Source organism: Boleophthalmus pectinirostris, unplaced genomic scaffold, assembly GCF_026225935.1.
Source record: "Boleophthalmus pectinirostris isolate CB_2022bp ecotype Guang Dong unplaced genomic scaffold, ASM2622593v1 HiC_scaffold_13, whole genome shotgun sequence".
NCBI lineage: Eukaryota > Metazoa > Chordata > Actinopteri > Gobiiformes > Gobiidae > Boleophthalmus > Boleophthalmus pectinirostris.
The window spans coordinates 11,225,186-11,245,679 of NW_026571036.1; the positions used below are offsets into that span (position 1 = coordinate 11,225,186).

The 20,494-nt window shown below is 39.6% G+C and overlaps 1 protein-coding gene across 1 annotated transcript in view; it reads left to right on the forward strand.

Moving 5' to 3' along the window:
- sipa1l1 (signal-induced proliferation-associated 1 like 1) overlaps positions 1-20,494 on the forward strand; it is a 253,412-nt gene that overhangs the window by 18,326 nt on the left and 214,592 nt on the right. The window contains 1 exon segment of the mRNA XM_055149535.1: positions 14,225-14,384. The gene's annotated coding sequence lies outside the window, so the exon portion shown is untranslated.

Genomic DNA, 20,494 nt, shown 5'->3' on the forward strand with positions numbered 1-20,494 from the left:
AGACACGACTGCAGTGTGGACTGGCAGAGGAGATCAAGACACTTCACCTGCCTTGCCTCCATTTATGCACAGTGGTCAATGTTAACTCCTTCGAGAGTCCCCAATAAAGACAGAGCTCCTGAACCAGACCACCTTTGTTCCTTCTCTACATTATGCCATTTGGAAAGAATGGGGATTATTCCAGTTTAGTGACAGTTGAGCACAAGTGTATAAAACCATCATAAACAAAAGAGATGCTAATCCGAGCAGAAATAAACACAGAGAGGACATACTGTACAGATGGAGTGAACAACAGGCCCATTGTCAGGCAGTGCGTTGTGATTGTCCAGTGTAATTGGTGCTATTGGAGCCACTTGTACATGGAAGACCTCCCACCAGTGCTTCTGCCACCGCTGCTGTGCTGCTCCATTGTCATCTCTTCTGTACATAATGACTCTTATAATAAACTCTTCATGGTCATTGTGCTGATTGAAATATTCACTTTTTGTCTACTAGAAAAATTGCTGCATGTCAGGATCTGAGACGAGGAATGGTCCGATATTTGTCGTGTTGTTGTGACCAAGAATTGCTATTTACCTTTATCAGTATCTGAAATATCCATGCCCACAAACTCATGTAAAATTCACAAATTAACTTGAATTTTTGTAGAAATAATGACAAAATATTAAAAATAACAATACTGATATATAGAACTCAGTATCGATATTGACTGATACTGATACCAGAACAGATATCACTCATCCTTAACTATATGTTTTACTACTTTTAAAGAAGTACTACTCAAATTCTTTACCAAATACTATTAGTAAGATCACCATTACTGCAATAACTACTTCATAAACAAGATTTTTATTGACTTATACAGAGCACTTTAAAGTTGTTAATGAAGGTATTTTAGGTATTTTGCAGCTCTACTACTATTACAACAAATTCAAAATAATGACTCAGAATGGGGATTTAAGACCATGTACTTGAGTTTATCAATGTCTTAAATATCTATGACAATGCCCAACATATTTTTTTGTAAAAATAATGAATAAAATGTAATCTCTTACTTGTGTAAACATAACTCTTCAATATCCATAAGAAACAGGGAAAGAGAGACACTATAAATACACGATTCCCTTGATATTGCCACAGATGGATAAACCTGTCACGATAAATAGTTATTTGGCCCTTTTCAGCTCAGCTCCGGATAAGCTGAAGAAAATGGAGCTCAAATCTTATAACTTTACTAGAAAAAAAGAGGAATAAGAATAAAAACACCTACACCTGCAAAGAAAATCATCACTGACGATAGAACAGCGTTGCGCGAAATGGACTCTTGTGAGCTTTAAGCCAATGTTAGAATGTTGTTACGTCCTCAAAAACATACCCGGAGTTGTGTTTTTGTTTGAGTAATCCTTTATTATTAGTCTGTCTACATCTCCAAACCTCAAAATGCTCTGTTCCACCTTGTGATGTCATGAGGCAATCATTGAGTGCGTATACATGCACATCAATAACCCGGTTATGATCGGGTTTTTTGAGTATCCCGGTTTCTTGATGGTGCATGTATACGCAGTAACCCGGTTTCAGTAACCCGGTTATGGCAGTATCCCGGTTATTAGAAACCGGGTTACTGTAGCTGGTTTATTCCGATAGTAACCGGGTTACTTGTGGCATGTATACGCAGTACCCCGGTTACTGCAACATAAAGTTGAGTGCGCATGCGTCCAAAAGACACTTTCCAGCCTTTCACCACAACAGTAGTCACATAAATAAATTGACCAACATAATAAAGTGACCAAACGAGTGAAATGACTGTAAAATAAAGAGCTGCGCTAAACCTGCACACGTACAATCTGCACTCGTACGACCTGCACTCGTGTGACGCTGAAAAGCTAAAACATGAACTATCTCCTATACTCTATACGCACGGAACACACTTACCATCATTAGCGCCTCTTCTGTCACAGAAATAACACACATAATCCACAGAGTCGTGTCATTTAGTCCAAAAAGAAACTGATCGCATCAGCGGCGCAAGGAGCGAGTTGTTCTTATCGCCGCTAGCAGTTTATGCTAATTAGCCAAACGGTCTTAAGTTTCGTTTCTATAAAACGTAAACAAATGTGATCACAGCTGAATTATATGATCAAACGGGCTGATGTGTCTATAGTCTTTATGGTTTATATGTTGTAAAGTTGAGTTTGTTTATGCAGAAGATTTTAATGAAGAATCTGCACAGTGGATTGTGGGAGATCTCGTAACTCCTTAGCTTCTTATGCTAAAGGAGCTCACGGTTTGTATTTTTCCTGGTTTATGAAATTGATTTAAGTTAATTTTTGCACCTGCGCATTTGTAAAATTATGTCAAGAAACCGGGATACTCCATTTGATCATGTATACGCGAATATGAGTATCCCGGTTTCTCAGTGCGCATGTAAACGCAGTAACACGAATACTGACATAACCGGGGTATGGCTAATAACCGGGTTACTGATGTGCATGTATACACACTCATTTTCAAGTTACTGTAATAGCTTCCTTTTCAGCTCAGTAGAGATTGGCAATTCCAGGGCTGAAATCATCAAAATTATTCAAGTGAAGGTGCGTGGAGTTTAAAAACACAGTGGAGCACTTCCTGTATTGCCTCATGACATCACAAGGTGGAACAGAACACAACTCCGGGTGTGTTTTTGACGAGGAAACGACATAACATAGATCAGAAAACGGCGTAATATGAGCCCTTTAAGACGCACTAGTATTTAAACTTCACCGTTGTTCTTGAGTACTTTTCTTCTTTGCTCGTTTTTCAGGGTGTCCTCTCGCGGCCTCTCCTCCCCTCCGCCATGACACCGCACTAAACACCAGCGAATCCAAGAATTGTAAATCTTCGCCGCGCACATGTACAGGAGCCGGGCCCAAAATTCCCACATACCGTCTCTCCATCTGTTTCCAAGTAGACCACTCTCCCCTCCTCCCTTCCTCCCCTCCTCCCCTCCTCCCCCGATGAGTAAAGGATAGCGCCGTGACAGATTGAAGGCTGGTATGGTTTGATGTTGAAATTAGCGCTGTCTCTCCTTAACTAGGTCAGAGTTATGTACGTAATCATTGTGGAATTTGACTTTGTTGTCAGACGAGGTTCCATAGTAAAAACGTCGGATAATGTTACCTTAAATGGACTTTGTTTCTTCGAGTAGTACTACGAAAGATTGTGAAAAATGACCCCGATACCATATTTGGCTTTGACAATTAATTGGAATAATTGCGATTATTGACTCTTCAAATAATCGGAATTGTATTTTGATAGTTGTTAATTATTAGCAGGACTATACAGAGGTACAACTAGGAAGTAAAAGTACTATTCAGTTTTGTATTTCGTAACAATACCCAAAATATCGTGATATCGTCAAAAGTCTCACAATAATATCGTGGGCTGTCACAATATATCGAATTACAAGTTCCTTTGCTTAAATACATGGTTTTATAGTAGCAACAGCTTATAAACATCAGGAACTACATATCCCATGATTCATTTCAGCGCAAAGAACATGAAGAAATATGTTTTTTACTTGAATTCTTGGGATTATGACGGAAATAATTCGCCCCAAAATCCTCTCAAGGTGTTTTAAAAGCAGAAACCTATCTTATCTACAATTATATCAGCCTCTTCAAAATATCGCAGTAAATATCGTATCATGAGATGCATGTCGTGATAATATCGTACCGGGAGATTTGGATATCGTTACATCCCTAACTACTACTGCTGCTATTTTCACAACTTCTCCTTTCCAAACAAAAAATACGCAGGGAAGATTGAATCAAAGCCAAGTAGTTGATTTATCTACTTTTCCCAGATAAAACTACTACTACTTACTACAACTATGTGCTAATACTACTGCATACCACTTGTGATTTCTCTGGAACAAAACGGTTACGGACACTATGTGGGATGTGCAGAAATATCAAAATGTCGATATATCATGATACTACATTTGGAGATACAGTATTGTTATCGCAGGATGCTGTATCGATATATTGCCAAGAGTATTTTTTGGTATCTTTCAGCAAACTTTTTTGTGGCTGCACTATAATTTTGTTGCTTATTTAGTGGAAGGAAAATTGTTTATGTGATACACTTGACATATTCACTAGGGGTGTGCAAAAATATTGATATTTAACGTGACGATACAGCATCAATATTGTGGGCTGCTGTATTGATATATTGCCGAGAGTATTTTTTTTTGTATATTTTAATAAATTATTTTGTTACAGAGCTACAGTTTTGTTGCTTGTTTAGAGGAAGGTAATTAATTTATGCGACACATTTGACATTTTCACTGTTTTGATGATTAAAATGTTTGTGTTTCATATGAACTTTGCACAAGAAGTGGTTTAAGACTTTTAATTTCACAGCCATGATTTTGCCTTTATTTTTTATTGAAGCGTTTCGAATCGATTTGAATTATATATTGTATCAAATTGAATATGCACTATATCAAGATATGTATCGTATCATGACCTATGTATCGAGGTATGTATCGTATCGGCAACTTCTTAATAATACCCAGCTCTAATTCACTGTTTTAATGATTAAAATAGATGCATTTCATATTACCTTTGCACAAATTGTGATTTAAGAAAGAAATATTGCTGCTAAAATGTATTTGGCTCTTAAAAAACAGAAATACATCAGAGTATCGTGTAATATATCGATTATCGCATGTCTCGCCATATTGTAATTAGTGCTGGGTATCATGAAGAAGTTGCCAATACTATACATACCTTGATACACAGGCCACGATACGATACATATCTCGATACAGTGCACTTTTGATTCGATACGATATATTTCAAATCAATTCGATACGGTTCAATAAAAAATAAAGGCTAAATCATGGCTGTGATACTAAAAGTCTTTGTTAAACCACTTTTTAAAAGTGGAAAGTGAATATGAAACACAAACATTTTAATCATCAAATCATCTTTCCTTTATAAAAGCACCAAAACTGTAGAGCTGTAACAAAATAATTTAGTAAAATATACCAAAAAATACAGATAGATACAGCAGCCCACGATATCGATACTGTATCAACACATTAAACGATACAACATCTTGATATTTCGATATTTTTTGCATAGCCCAAATTGTAATTGTATTGAATCGTGTGGGGCCCTGTGATTCCCAGGCCGAGTCACTCCCCCCTCACGTTAGATAAAATGTTTTTAATCGAGTGTAGTTATTAAAGATGCCTTGTCAGACATAAGGGGGAGTTGCTAATAATAAAGCCTAAAGTGATTGCGAGGCTATTACCCAACATGCAACAGTCACTCAGGGCTGCTCAGCGCTCTGACACTGACTAATCTCCACACGGCGGGGACACACCACAGGATGTCATTAGGGCCTACTTCACTTTGCGCAATTGTTGAACGGAGGACGGTGTTTTGAAACCCAAACACTAAATGCTTGTTGCTTTATTTTAATCTGAGTAATGAAATTGAAGAGAGAAGTTAAATTAAAGACCCCACTTGACCTGCGAGCCAGACAGACCTTGCAGATTGCGGCATAGTTTGTAATAAATCATTTGTGTGGTTCAATTCGCCACACAAATTGAACCTCATCAGTATTGATCATAGAACTATATTAAAATCTGGAAGATGAGTCCGAGATGGCACCGTATTGTTTTCAGAGGCCTGTGCTCATTGGCGCGTGGACCCCAAAGAAATAAGTCCTACAAAGTGAACTTCTAGGAGCTTTGAGGATTTAAAAATTTAAAAAAAGTTTGTTGTGAAAATAGAAACGACTCGCTACAAAATCTGACCTTTGTGAAAGTTGTCGATGCCCTGTCAGCTGAACATGGACAATTTGAAGTCCCAAAATAATGCATTGTGCTTCTATGGGAGAATTCTTTCTGGGCCCAATTTCCCGGGAGCTGCAGTACCTAGAGCGGCCACTAGTCTGTCTCGAGCCAATACATAGGGGGAATGCCTTATCCAGTTTTTATTATAGATCCATGGTTTTGATTTACTTTATATTTTTGCTGTCTTTGTAGCAGTGTTTTTTGGATCTAAAGCTTCTCAAGAAATGTAACTTACCACCACTTAAAGGTTGTATGGAGGATTTTTTTTTGTTTTTTTTTTGTTTCAAGTTGTCAATGATAGCATTATAGAGATGCAGTAGCCTTGTAATTATGATGACCAAAAAAAAGAGAATAAAAATTCATCAACTCTGGACGTGGTGGGGACAGATAAACATTTGCCAATAGATAACGACATTGCCTCGTTATCTGTTAGCTGACAGGCTGTCAATCAATCTCCCTACATTTCTAGTGTAACTGACTTGCCTGCGCGCCGCCGGTACGTGGTTTACGTACGACCTGTCACGCAGTCCACAAACGCACAGACGCTGTTTACTCCACCAACGCAACAGTTCTTAGCGGCTTTTTTGACCTATATCTTCCTCGCAGTTCGCACAAAGTTTGTTGCAATGGCGACAAGAATCTACGAGCAGTTATCCCCAAAACAAAGTCCGTTTTTGAGGTCGCTGAAAGAAGAAGACAAGGGGAAAAGCAGCGAAACCAAACTAAGGTGATTCTTGAAGATTCATTCCAGCGATGGCGCGACTGAAGCAGACGCAGGGTCTAAAGACTGACGCACTGGTCGACAAATTACTCCTGGACAGGAAACTTCTGCTTATTATGAAAACGTACTTTATTTCCAAGAGCTAGTCAAACATTTTTCAGGACACGAAAGCGATATCCTATGTCTGAAAATGTAATTTTCAAGGCAAAGAAAGAGTCCGCTTGCTGCTGCGTGTTGTAGTAGTAGCTAGTTCATTCGCACGGAATCTCCGCGCCCCCTCTCTGCCCGTTCCGCTCTTCTCCCTGCTCCTCACGGAATCTCCACGCACCGCTCCCCTCTCTCTCCTCTCCTCTCTCCTCTCCTCACTCCCCGCTCCGTTCTTCGCCCTGCTTCTCACTTCTTGTCCGCGCACGAAATATCCGCGCACCCGCTCCCCCCGCTCCTCACTTCTCCGTCTTGCCTAACCAACACTGTAGTTAGTTGTTTACAAGTCATGTGCAGCTCACCGGCTGTAAACAAACCTGTTTCTGGCGTAAAGAGGAGGAGGCGTTTCTACGTAGGAGCTGTAGGGGAGGGGGGGTGGTTTCACGCATGCGCAACATTTGAAAAAGGACAAACAGTCGCTGGATTTCTTGTTCCTTGGAAAATCCTCTATACAACCTTTAAACACATTTCTTGTCCAATCACAATGTCACAATGATGGCAATTTTTCTCTCGTGAGATCTTGTGGCTCGAGGTCGTGTCCCGTTGTTGTTCATTTTGCATACGATCATTTTTCTGATTTGATCTAGAGCAGTGGTGAACTCGAACTGGCACCTTCCACAAATCCATGATAAAAAATGTATAACTTTAAAGCATTTATATAATACAGATAAAAATAAATTGTTGTGGGTCCGTCACCTGCTTGTTTCTGTGGATATGCCATTTGCTCTGCCTGGAATGTTCCACAGTATGACATTAAACAGCTCTACCTTACATTTATTCAATTACACATGGTTTTATAGCTCAAAAATACCTAGAAAAGCAGGCATTCTCACTGGGACTGGGTATCATTAAGAAGTTGCCGATACGATACATACCTCGATACAGTGAGCTTTCGATTCGATACGATATATTTCAAATCGATTCTGCACTGTTCAATAAAAATAATGGCTAAATCATGGCTGTGATACGAAAAGTCTTTGTTAAACCACTTCTTGGGCAAAGTTAATATGAAACACAAAATATTTTAATAATCAAAACAGTGAAAATGTCAAATGTGTCACATAAATGAGTTTCCTTTCAGTAAACAAGCAACAAAACAAGATAATTTAGTAATACTCTTGGCGATATATCAATACAGGAGCCCACTATATCGATACTGTATCATCACATTAAACGATACGATAGAGCGATATTTCAATATGTTTGCACACCCCTAATTCTCACTGTGAGCGGGGTCGCCTCTCCACAGATCTGACCTGTAACTTGGTCTGGTTTGATCTCCGTGAAGATAGAAATACTTTAATACCAAACTGTGAAACATTCCAGACACAGCAATAACAGTATTTAAAGGACCCTCCACCAGAAAAGTTAAACAATGCACCTTTTTTAAAATAAACTAGTTGTGTTTTTCATATTTTAAGACTGGTACAGCGGCTTTAAAACACAAACAAGCACTGATGTAATTAGCAAAGTCGATCCCTCTCTTGAGTATGACCTCAACAGCTGAAGTTTGATCCTGTCATTATGAACTACACTTATGACTTTGATAGCGGCGGAGTGCACATCTGGAGGCAGCGCACAGGAGCCGTTTTTCACAGGGTTATACAGGACGCAGCACACACACACACACACACACGCGGTCATAAATACAGTGGAAAAGATGGTGGATTTTTAAAGCCTTTTGACGGAAACCCTCTCAAGGACATTCAGATTTCACCTCCTCTGTGCTGTGTTTTAGAGACCATCTGTATTCAAGTAACATCCGGCTTTTCTGTTCTGTTCCTGCACGGACCGACTGCTTTTAAGGAATAACACGGATGGTTGACTAAAAGGTATCGACAAAACTTAGAATAGAACAGATTTTATTGTGTATTTTGTGTGTAAGACAAGGAGAGGACAGTAGTAAACACTGTAATGACTATTTTATCGCTGAAGATGCACTGTGTAACTCTTGGGTGTGTTGTTTTGCTTGGATTGTTCCACAGTATGGCATTAAAGTTATCGATCTTTAAGTTAGAATTAGATTACAGGACTTTTTTAATCCTCAAAATGTCTTGGAAGATCATCTATTATTTTTCTGAGTGGGGTTTCTGCAGATCTGACCTGTCTTGCCTTGTCTTCACAGAGATAGATAAGTTAAACGCCAAATGGGACATTCCTGGCCAAGCAATACTGTTTCCATGGTGACAAGATGACGGATCCTCCTCCAGAAAGGTTACACAGTGCAACTTTTAATGCGGTAGTATGTAACTTACTGGAAGTGGCACATCCCCGGTGATGATGATTCCAAGGAATATGAAAGTTAAAAACTTATCTCCCTGGAAAATGTCCCGAAGTATGGTTTTGTCATACTGTGGAGTAAAGCCAAAGGAACAACATTTCCTTAGAAACAATCACAAAGAGGCCCTCCCCAGGTCAAGAAAGGGTCAGGTTTGTGGAGATGCAAGCCCATTTCCAGTAAGGACACATGTTTTTGAAAATTTTCAGTGAAATAAGAAAAATCCCTTAATGGTGCACTATGTCATATTATTCAGACTATCAAACGCACCGGATTATAAAGTGCAATATCAGCAATGTTGAATTCTCTCCTCTATTCTCATACATAAGGCGGACTAGATTATAAGGCGCATTAAGTGAAACAAAACGGTCAGATCAGTCAAACTTTATTCAACTCATTCACAATAACTCAACATTGTTCAGTTTTAACACATAAAATACAAAACGATACACTCACTTTTTCATTCATTTCATTCCTCTTCCACAAATCCATCAAATTCTTCATCTTCAAGTGTCAGAGTTTAAAAGTTAGGCGATTTCATTATCAAGCCCGGATCCCCCTCGTCGTTATCTGAGTCAGTTTCATTGCTTTTACTTCGCTGTTCAACACTTGAGACTGATCCATGATCCATCGGCAGATCGTGGCGTAATTCACTCGGTGTTGTCTCCCTGTCTTGGTGAATGTGGATTATGAATGTGAATGTATATGGATGTGGATCATTTTTTGTTTTTTTATTTCCTACGAGGAGGACTCAAATATACATTGAGTAATAATGTGTTTAATGCAGCTTTACGCACATTTGTTTACATTTTACAGAAACAAAACTTAAAACTACATGTCTAATTTATATAAACTATGTGTGATTTTTATTGTATTGTATTAGATAAAATCAGTTCAATGTCAGTAATCACAACCAGAATTAATACACAAGGCGCACTGTTGATTGTTGAGAAAGTTAAGGATTTTAAGTGCGCCTTATAGTCTGAAAAATATGGTAGCTTTTTAGTTGGGTGTTTGGAATGTTCCACAGTACGACATTAAACAGCTCTATCTTACATTTATTCAATTACTGGTGGTTTTACTGCTTAGAAATACTTAGAAAAACATGGATTCTGACTGTGAGTGTGGTTGCCTCTTCACAGATCTGACCTGTTTAACTTCTGTTTCGTTGCAGAGACAATGCTTTCAACACTAGTACTTTTGCAAACAGCTGTAAGCGTATTGTGTGTAGGAAGTCCCATTGTCACCCGTTGTCTGGTGGTAAACACTGACGCCAGTTTCACTTTGAAGAGCGTAGCGACTGAAACACAAATGAGTACAACAAGAACTTTGCGGACACTTTAAATGAGCACAAAAGAGAGAAAAGAGACGACAGGCAACGCTTTTGACAGCCTACAAATTGTCTTGGGTTTTCCGAAGTGAAAACAGCGCAGCGTGTGAACAAAATGGAAATGTGTTCTAGTGAGTGAAGACGCCTCATAACCGCAGAGTTTATCCCGTACTAATTGTGGATTTCTTGTAGATGAAACAAAACCAAAATAAGGAAAACGTCAAAACAAACAATGGTTGAAGAAAAACGCACAAGCACAGACTGTATAAAGAAGACGACTAACAGAGTGTGACCCATATCATTTGGCTTCAGTCAAATGAAGCTCATGGAGGCTAAAGGTTGAAACGTGTTGGTATTCCTCATTGAAATACAGGATTTTTAATATTTTCAGAGTGCCTCGGGTTTGTACCTCGTCCATTTTTACATTTTCCAGTAAGGGCTACATTCTGACGAGATTAAAATTTAACCCTCGTAGAGCACCCGTACTGCTATTTTTAAACTTTTTTTATGACCCAGTGAAGCGCTCCACCTTTTCTCTTCATCTGAGGAATTTATTTACATCGAAAATAGCGAAATAAAAACAGGATCATGTAGAGCGGGTTAATACGAATATTTTAAGACCAAAATGACGAGGCTCACTGCAGCAGTTACAGAGAGAGGGGTGACAACTTTTCAATGTGAAGTCAATTGGAGCCAGACTCAATGGAGCCGGAAGTACCCCCATGAACCACACATTCCAGCATCTAACGGGTTAATTATAGCCATTTAAATATAGCTATGTCCATTTAATATATACTCTATGTTCCGAAGAGATTGATTAAGGAATTAAAATACCAATTACTTCCATCAAAATGATTATTTAGTTATTTTCTTAGGTTCTTAATTCTGTATATTTGGTCTAACATTAACCAAAGCTACTGTAGATTAAAGGTGCATTGTGTAACTTTTCTGGTGGAGGGTTCGTGAATTGCTTTTCTCCATGGAAACTAGGAATGTAACGATATCCAAATCTCACAGTACGATATTATCACGATATGCCTCTCACGATACGATAATTATATTCCGATAACAGAATTCTACATTTGCTATTTTATCCTTTTAAAATACCTTGACCAGTCTCCAGTGTGGATCATTACTGCCATATTCCAAAGAAATACGATTTAAAGTGCTTAATAATAGGGATGTAACGATATCCAAGTCTCATGATACGATATCGTCACGGTATGAACCTCACGGTACAATATTTATTGCGATATCGTGGGAAAGTTCACGATATGGTGGAGAGGCTCATGATTAAGGACGTAACAATATCCAAATCTCTCAATATTTTCATGAAATACGTCTCACGGTACGATAATTATTGCGATATTTGTGGAGGCTAATATGCCACTTTTTCCTCTTAAAATGCCTTGACAAGACTTAATCCAAAGAACTAAGACTTGAAAGTGCTTAGAACTAATATTTCTTCTTGAAGTCTGCCCTGAAATAGAGCAAAGGATCATGGTCTATGTAGTTCCCTGCTTTTTTTTTAAGCTATTGCTGCACCATAACTCTTAATTTAAGCAGAGAGACTTGTAATTCGATATATTGTGATGGTCCACGATATTATTGTGAAAACTTTGATGATACAATATCAGGATATTTCAGTTATTGTTACATCCCTACTTAATAACAGTTATTTTATTATGTAGTAAAGTAAGTAAAGGATCATGGCCTATGCAGTTCCCTCTTTTCTAATATTTTTAAGTGAAAAACCTTGCAATTGGATATATTGTGAAGAACCACGATATTATAGTGAGATTTGTGACGATGCGATATCACAGTATTTCGGTTATTGTTACATCCCTAATGGAAATGTTATTGTTTTGTCTGGAATGTTTCACAGTATGTTATTAAACCTTTCTATCTTCATGGAGACCAAACCAGACCAAGTTACAGGTCAGATCTGTGAAAAGGCGACCCCACTCATTTTTTCTAGGTATTTTTTGAGCTATAAACCACCTGTAATTGCATAAATTTAATGTAGAGCTGTTTAATGTCACACTGTGGAACCTTCGAGGCAGAACAATGGCACAGAAACAAGCAGGTGACGGACCCTCCACCAAAAAAGTTACATAGTGCACCTTTAATTGGAGCAGAACTGGTGTCCAAATCATTCACAACTCTACTTAACAGTTTTTCCAGTCAGTCTGAAAAATATAACTGGAAAAACTCATGTAATCACAATTAAAATTCAATTAATTACACAGCCCAGTGGGAGTATTGAAAACCTCTGACGACTTAGGCCAGATAACAGGGACTGAGCTGGCAGTGTCTGTGGCACAGCAGTGTAATTTCCCCATCAGCTCTGCACCAGATATTTGCAATAAATCAAAATTGCCTTCCTGTCCTACTTCAGCTCTGTTTATTTCATTTCATTTGATTTAATTCATTACAGAAACAGAACATTTTAAAGGACCCATATTACACAGTTTTCTGATCTGTTATTCTTTTTCCTCTTGAAAAACAAAACCAGAGTCGTATTTTGTTCCTTTCACACGTGTTTAACACACAAATCCTGCATGTTTAGACTTCTTCCCTCAAATGAAAAACACTCTGTTCCACTTTGTGATGTCATGAGATAATACAGGAAGTGCTCCACTGTGTTTTTAAACTCCATACACCCTCATTATAATCATTTGGATGATTTCAGCCCTATAAAAGAATGAAAACTTCGCACATAAATTACTTGAGACGGGTGCGTTGGAGGAGAGGGAGTGGCCCAAGACCATAGAGAGAAATCCTGCACACTGACTTATGTGCAAAATGTGAGATTTGTTAGGACAAACAGTGTAATGTTTCACTAACGCCTAGTGCAGAAAAACATTTTATAAGTAAGACAGGTGTGCGGCATTTTTCTTGACGATTTCAGCCCTGAAATTGCAAATCACTACTGAACTAAAGGTAAAAAGGTAGCTGTTAACTTGAAAACTACCACTACATGACATCACAAGGTGGAACAGAGCATTTTGAGCTTTGGAGATGTAGACAGATAGACAAACATGTTGAACGAACAAAACAAAACACAAGGTATTAGGGGTGTAACGATATCCAAGCCTCATGATACGATATCACCATGATATGAACCTCATGGTACGATATTTACTGCGATATCGTGGGAAAACTCACGATATGAGATGTAACAATATCCAAATCTCACGATATACAGCTCACGGTACAATATTTATTGCAATGTTTTGTGGAGGCAAACAAACCTGTAAATATGCTACTTTTTCCTCTTAAAATGCCTTGACGAGACTTAATCCAAAGAACTAAGACTTAAAAGTGCTTAGAACTGTTATTTCTTCATGTAGTCTACACTGAAATGGAGCAAAGGATCATGGTCTATGTAGTTCCCTCTGTCTTTTTGTAGCTATTGCTGCACCATAACTCTTCATTTAAGCAAAGAGACTTGTAAGTCGATATATTGTGATGGTCCACGATATTATTGTGAGAACTTTGACGATACGATATCATGATATTTTGGTTGTTACATCCCTACAAGATATGGGTTTGATGATGTAACAACATTCTAACAGAGCAATTTTACGTAATGTAGGACTTTTAATTGAAAAGTTGATTGAAAAAGATGTAGCAATTAAAGTTAGGAAGCTAAATAAAAACATAAAAAGCATCCATGCAGTATCTCAATGATGCCATTGCCTCATTAAAGCCATAGCAGTATCAGTAAAGTCTCCAAAACTGACTGTGTTCCCCCCAGTACCCAGCGTGAAACTGAAATCTCATTGTATTACAGTGTCTATCCTTAAAGGTCATATGTGTAATATTCTTTTCGTGCCTCCACAGGGGACCAGCTTTGCCAGCCGCCCCGGCCCAAAGAAGAACCAGGAAACAGGATTAAAGAAGGACACATCCTGGTCATTGTTCCACCCGGCAGGAGAAAGCCCCTGCTCTGAGCCCTGGAAAACCCGCTACGTCGCCCTCACCAAACTCCCATCTATTTACAGTAAGACCTTTTCAATTATATATATGGTTTTTAGCTGTGTTTGTTGGTATGCATGCCAAAAATGGACAAAAACTGACCTGATTTGAATAGTTTTGACCAATAATATCAATTTTGACAACCCTATACCTGCCAAAATCTCTAAATATTGAAAAATCTGATACTTATCGATACCAAAACTACTTCTGAAACTCATTTGAGCGATTATTAATACTAACAAAGTCACATTAACAGGACAAAAATGAACCTTTCCTGAACGGCTTTAGAAAAAACAAGCGCAATTAGAGAGAGCAACCTGGTCCCCCATGAGGCGTCGGTGGGGTCAGTTCATCACCACAGAAGCAGCTTATGAGGAACCCAGCCCATATTACATGATCATTATATCCACAATGCAATGTGTGTATCTGTACAGGCCCATGAACATTTGTGTGATATTGGTCACACATGAGATGATGTCTGTGTTTACTTTTTCTGAGATTTTGAGACACTCCCGTTGCTCTTGCTCGATCCTTCGCGGAGTTATGACCAGAAACGTATATTTGACCTTGGTTACCTTGACCAGTTTCAAACTGTAACATCCAGTGTACCCCGGTTATGTGTGTGCCAACTTGTGTGACGATTGGGTGAATATTTTAGCCCGCAGATGGTTCAGAAATTGCCGAAATTGCCGATCCTTTATAATGGCGTGACCTTTCAATTGACCCGTGTGACCTCAAATTACCTCAGATCGTCACCGTCATCGTTTTGGCGGCATCGGGCACGGGGGCTTGACCCACGTACCAAATTTGGTGACAATTGGCCCATAAATGGCGGAATTATCGCGGGTGGACACACACACAGGCACAGAGGGTGAATACAAAACCTGGTCAACCCTTCGGGGACCAGGTAATAAATATAAAAGAGTGTTTTGATCTGTTTTGAGTATCGAGTCTATTCCTTAGTATCAGATATTTTGTCTGTATTTAGGTTTTAGAATTTTTTGTCAACCAATCGGTAATACTTTTAGGCATCTGGAAAGTATATTTTTTCAATCCGAGTTAGGAAAATAAAAAAAAATATTCAAAAATTTGTTTATGCTTTGGTTTGGGGGGCTCTGATTTAAAAAGTCCATGTTTAGTCCTAGTTTAGCCCTGGTTTAGTCCTGGTTTGGTTTCAGTTTTGATGTTGTGAATGTGCAAACTCGTGTGACCAATTGTTCCTTTTAATTTTAGTTTAGTTTGTTTGTCAACGTAAATATCAAATTTTAGTCATAGTTTTAGTCATTGCTGATTTACTTTTTACTAACTTTTTGTTTTGTTTCATGGCATTTCAAGAAATATTTTAGTCCACAAAATTACATGCACTTACCGTATTTTCAGAATCATTTAGGCAGTCGTGTTTAACTTTTCGGTTTAGTTTGATTACACGTGTTGATTATAGGAGTGCAGCGCTATAGTAGGTTAAACGTCGTACGGTCTTTTTCCTTCTTCAGCGCTGATGTATGAGCCCTGTCATTTTCCTGTCTGGTGAAGTTGCACCACTTTGTTTGCTACGCTTCGCTAATTCTCCACAAACCGTAGAGATAATCTTGTGGTGAATAATTTGTGGCGGTCGAGTTGAAATAGTGGAACACGGCGATGGCTCAGTGCCTCAGACAGAAGTGAATAAAAGAATGTGCTGTGGGTGTGTGGTTAGATTTGACTATGAAATCAGATCAAATGTCCTTTCATGCAAGTGATAGTCGAGTGCTTATTAAATATGAATGATGGAACCAAATTGTGCACAAGTTTAACATGAACACAACAATATGACCGTGACATTTACACATTGTCCCTTATAATCTATAATGCAGGGCCCTCCAACCTTTTTCCTTGGGTGAGCTACCTTTACACAACGCACACTCCAGAGAGTTACTAATCTTAGCAGTCGCAGGAAATAAAGTATAAATAAGAGCCATGGGAAGACTTAGATGGGTACAGTTGGATTAAATATAGAACATAAACCATTATTTATTTATGAGTGCACAAAGTCAGGCATCAAGATGATATTTACAATAATAATAGGCATTTAATTCATCAAATTTGAGTTATTCAGGACAATACATCCCTTGGCGAGCTAGTTGAAAGGGGGTGGAGAGCTCCTGGTAGCTCCTGAGCTACAGGTTGGAGACCCCTGCTATAATGTGTACATCTGTTTTATTACTGTTTTAAAGAGTTATTCTTAAAGGGCCCATCTCATGCAAAATAACTCTTTTCACATTGTATCTTACACATATACAAGCACAATTTGGGTTTTGGAACATCCATTACACAATAGTTTAAAATCTTACTGATTTCTTGGAGGCAGGCACAGACCAGGAACTATGAAAGGACCGACTATTGCTCATCCCCGCCCGTCCTGAGAAAGCACAGACTCCGCCCTCCAAAAGTGACGTAAACTCTGAGTGAGCCGCCCTTCCTCCGCCATCTCAGGGAGGGAGGGGGAGACAGGCGTGCACCCTGCCAGCAGGGTAGGAATAAACTTTTATTCATCATGGAGATACAGCACGTTCAGCCGCATGTGTTGGACCCGGAATCGGACGAGGACTTTGAGGAGCACGAAGCACAAGCACCGTGTCGACATCAGCTTAACATTACTGATTGGTAAAGTATTAATAAACGCTAGTAGATAAACTTATTATACCGTGTACACTGCAATGTAGAATAATTAGCTTATGCTGTTGCTTTTGTTTAGGTGTTCATGTGGGAATTATCAGCAGATGCGGGGCAGAGGCGGTGGAGTGCAAAGAGCAAAGTGCTTTCTGCAACGTCAAATGCGTCATAGGTGTATCTGCCGCGTCATCGTTGTAGCAGCTTTAGTTCGTTGTCGCGTGGGAGGGTGGCAGAAATACGCTGCAATTTGTAAAAAAAAACGCCAAATCAATCTAAAAACCACTTCGGCGACATATACAAGGCCCACACATCAATGACTCTTAGAAGGTAGAAAGCTCAGAATAGTTGATTTTGCATGAGATGGGCCCTTTAATCAGCAGTTATCCTACTAAATAATTAAGAGTAATTAAGAATGCATTAGTCTTATATAGTGCTTCTCCAAACACTCAGTTGCTTTACAGTTTCATGCATTATTCATTGTCTCCACAAACGACTATTTTAGCCACTGCCCAATTTACACCATTGATCTCTCTGACCATAAATCACTCGCACACCATATTTATACAAGGCAAGATGGGTGAAGTGTGTTGCCTAAGGACACAACAGTTTTTCCCACTACTGGCCGACTGTGACACCTGCGTTCCCAGTGGTCTCCCATCCAAGTACAGCCAGACCCAGCCCTGCTTAGCTTCTGTGATCTGATGAAATTAGACTAGGGGCTCTGTGTCACCCTCAGTCGTCCAGGTGGAAGATTTAATTCTATCATCTGGACAAAACCCTTTTTCTTTCTGAGTAAGGACATTTTGCAGCTGCTGCTTCAGTTCTGGTCCGGATAAGGAGGTGAGGCTTCATTGATTTTATGGCATTACTACAATTCCCATGTTGCCGCTTTTGAATACTCATTTAATAGAGTCAATACTAAAGACAATAGCATGCGGTTTGCCTCATTGTAGTTCCAAGTATAACCTAGTCTTGCTTCCAAAATGGACAAAAATTCCCTTGAAGCTTATTTAATTTACAAACTACAAAATGCTCTCTTGTTGAGGAAAAGTTGGCCTCAAACTGTTGTAACATGGTAATGTGATTTTATATCTGCTGTAAACACACACATTTGTCTTTTTCTGTTAAATGACGCTGTCCTCATGCCACTTTGCTTCTGGTCTGCAACACTGTGCCAAAGTGAAAATAGATTTGGTATGTTTCCTATAAAGACACATTGCTTCGATTTGCACCATAGCTGTCCTGCGCTGAACCACAGTCGCAAACACAAAAATAGGACCATTTGTTCCCATGTATGTGAGCAGAATGTGGCTTGCCCCGGTACAGATATAACGTATAAGCTGCTTCGGAGGTCAAAATATGTCAGCTGTGTACTGGCTGCATCTAATTATAAAGCGTGTTTATGTACGATGATCAGGAAGTGCACGTTAGATTAAGCAATTAAGATGCTCAGAATGTCTAATGCAAAAAAAAAAAAAAAAAAGTGTGGAATAATGTAACATGATTTAAAATAAACTAGTTTGACCCTGTACATATTGGTAACAAAAGAATGTGGAGCTTTTGGCTGAACTTTTAAAAAATCTTTATTTATACAGGGAAAAAACAAAGAGTTCCAGACTTATGTTCTTGAGCGCCTGCTTTAGTTTAGAAGAAACTACAGCTGGTACAATATAAGAATAGGGGTGTAACGATATCCAAGTCTCACGATACGATATATATTGCGATATCGTGGGAAAGCTTACGATGTGATGGGGAGGCCCAAATGTCTTATGAAACGTATATCATATATTTACTAAAATATACCAAAAAAACACACTTGGCAGCAGTGGTGTAGTGGGTATGATTTTTGATGTCATTGATGTGATGAATCCCGCCCACACCAGGACTGAACCAGGACTAAACCAGGACTAATCTTGGACTTCAGAGAGAGAGGAGGAGAACCAAGCTGTGGAGCAGGGTGTCCGCAAAGCACGATCAGGCAACGGCTGCGCTTAGCCCTGTGGGGGTGGAGCTCTGCACCGGTCTTTTCTCCTGTCGTCACCCGGCGGTCTACATGGACACACCTCTGGGCCCGTCCCAACACTCAGTCCTGGTTCGGTCCTGGTTTAGTCCTCTTGGTTCAGTCCTGGTTTAGTCCTCTTGGTTCAGTCCTGGTTCAGTGCTCTTTTAGTCCTGTTTTAGTCCTGGTTCAGTCCTGGTTCAGTCCTGGTTCAGTCCTCTTGGTTCAGTCCTGTTTAGTCCTGTTTTAGTCCTCTTGGTTCAGTCCTGGTTTAGTCCTCTTGTTCAGTCCTGTTTAGTCCTGTTTTAGTCCTCTTGGTTCAGTCCTGGTTTAGTCCTCTTGTTCAGTCCTGTTTAGTCCTGTTTTAGTCCTCTTGGTTCAGTCACTTTGGTTCAGTCCTCTTGGTTCAGTCCTCCTTGGTTCAGTCCTCTTGGTTCAGTCCTCTTGGTTCAGTCCTGGTTTTAATCCTGGTTCAGTCCTCTTGGTTCAGTTCCTCTTGGTTCAGTCCTCAGTCCTGGTTCAGTCCTGGTTCAGTCCTGGTTTCAGTCCTGGTTCAGTCCTGGTTCAGTCCTCTTGGTTCAGTCCTGGTTCAGTCCTGGTTCAGTCCTGGTTCAGTCCCTGGTTCAGTCCTGGTTTCAGTCCTCTTGGTTCAGTCCTGTTCAGTCCTGGTTCAGTCCTGGTTCAGTCCTCGGTTCAGTCCTGGTTCAGTCCTGGTTCAGTCCTGGTTCAGTCCTGGTTCAGTTAGTCCTCTTGTTTCAGTCCTGGTTCAGTCCTGGTTCAGTCCTGGTTCAGTCCTGTTTCAGTCCTGGTTCAGTCCTGGTTCAGTCCTGGTTTCTCCTGGTTCAGTCCTTTGGTTCAGTCCTCTGGTTCATTCCTCTTGTCATTCTCTTGGTTCAGTCTCTTGGTTCATTCCTCTTGGTTCAGTCCTCTTGGTTCATTCCTCTTGGTTCATTCCTCTTGGTTCATTCCTCTTGGTTCATTCCTCTTGGTTCATTCCTCTTGGTTCAGTCCTCTTGGTTCATTCCTCTTGGTTCAGTCCTGGTTCAGTCCTGGTTCAGTTCTGTTTTAGTTCTGTTTTAGTCCTGTTTTAGTCCTCTTGGTTCAGTCCTCTTGGTTCAGTCCTCTTGGTTCAGTCCTGGTTCAGTCCTGGTTCCCTGGTTCAGTCCTGGTTCAGTCCTGGTTCAGTCCTGGTCCCTCATGTCTCAGGTCACTATAGGACAGTTCTGCAGATATCATGAGCCTGTGCAGTTTGTTTTCACCATTGCCAGTAGTTCCGGTTTGACATTTAAGTTGTAGCTATTTTACATTTGTTATTTTTTTAATAACTCACGTCGGGAGAAGTGGGTGGACAGCGTACCCCTGTGTACCACGCCCACTACACCCCTGCTTGGCGATATATTGATACAGCAGTCAATATTGTGGGCTGCTGTATCATCACATTAAACAAAAAGTTATTTCCATATTTCAATATTTTTGCACACTCC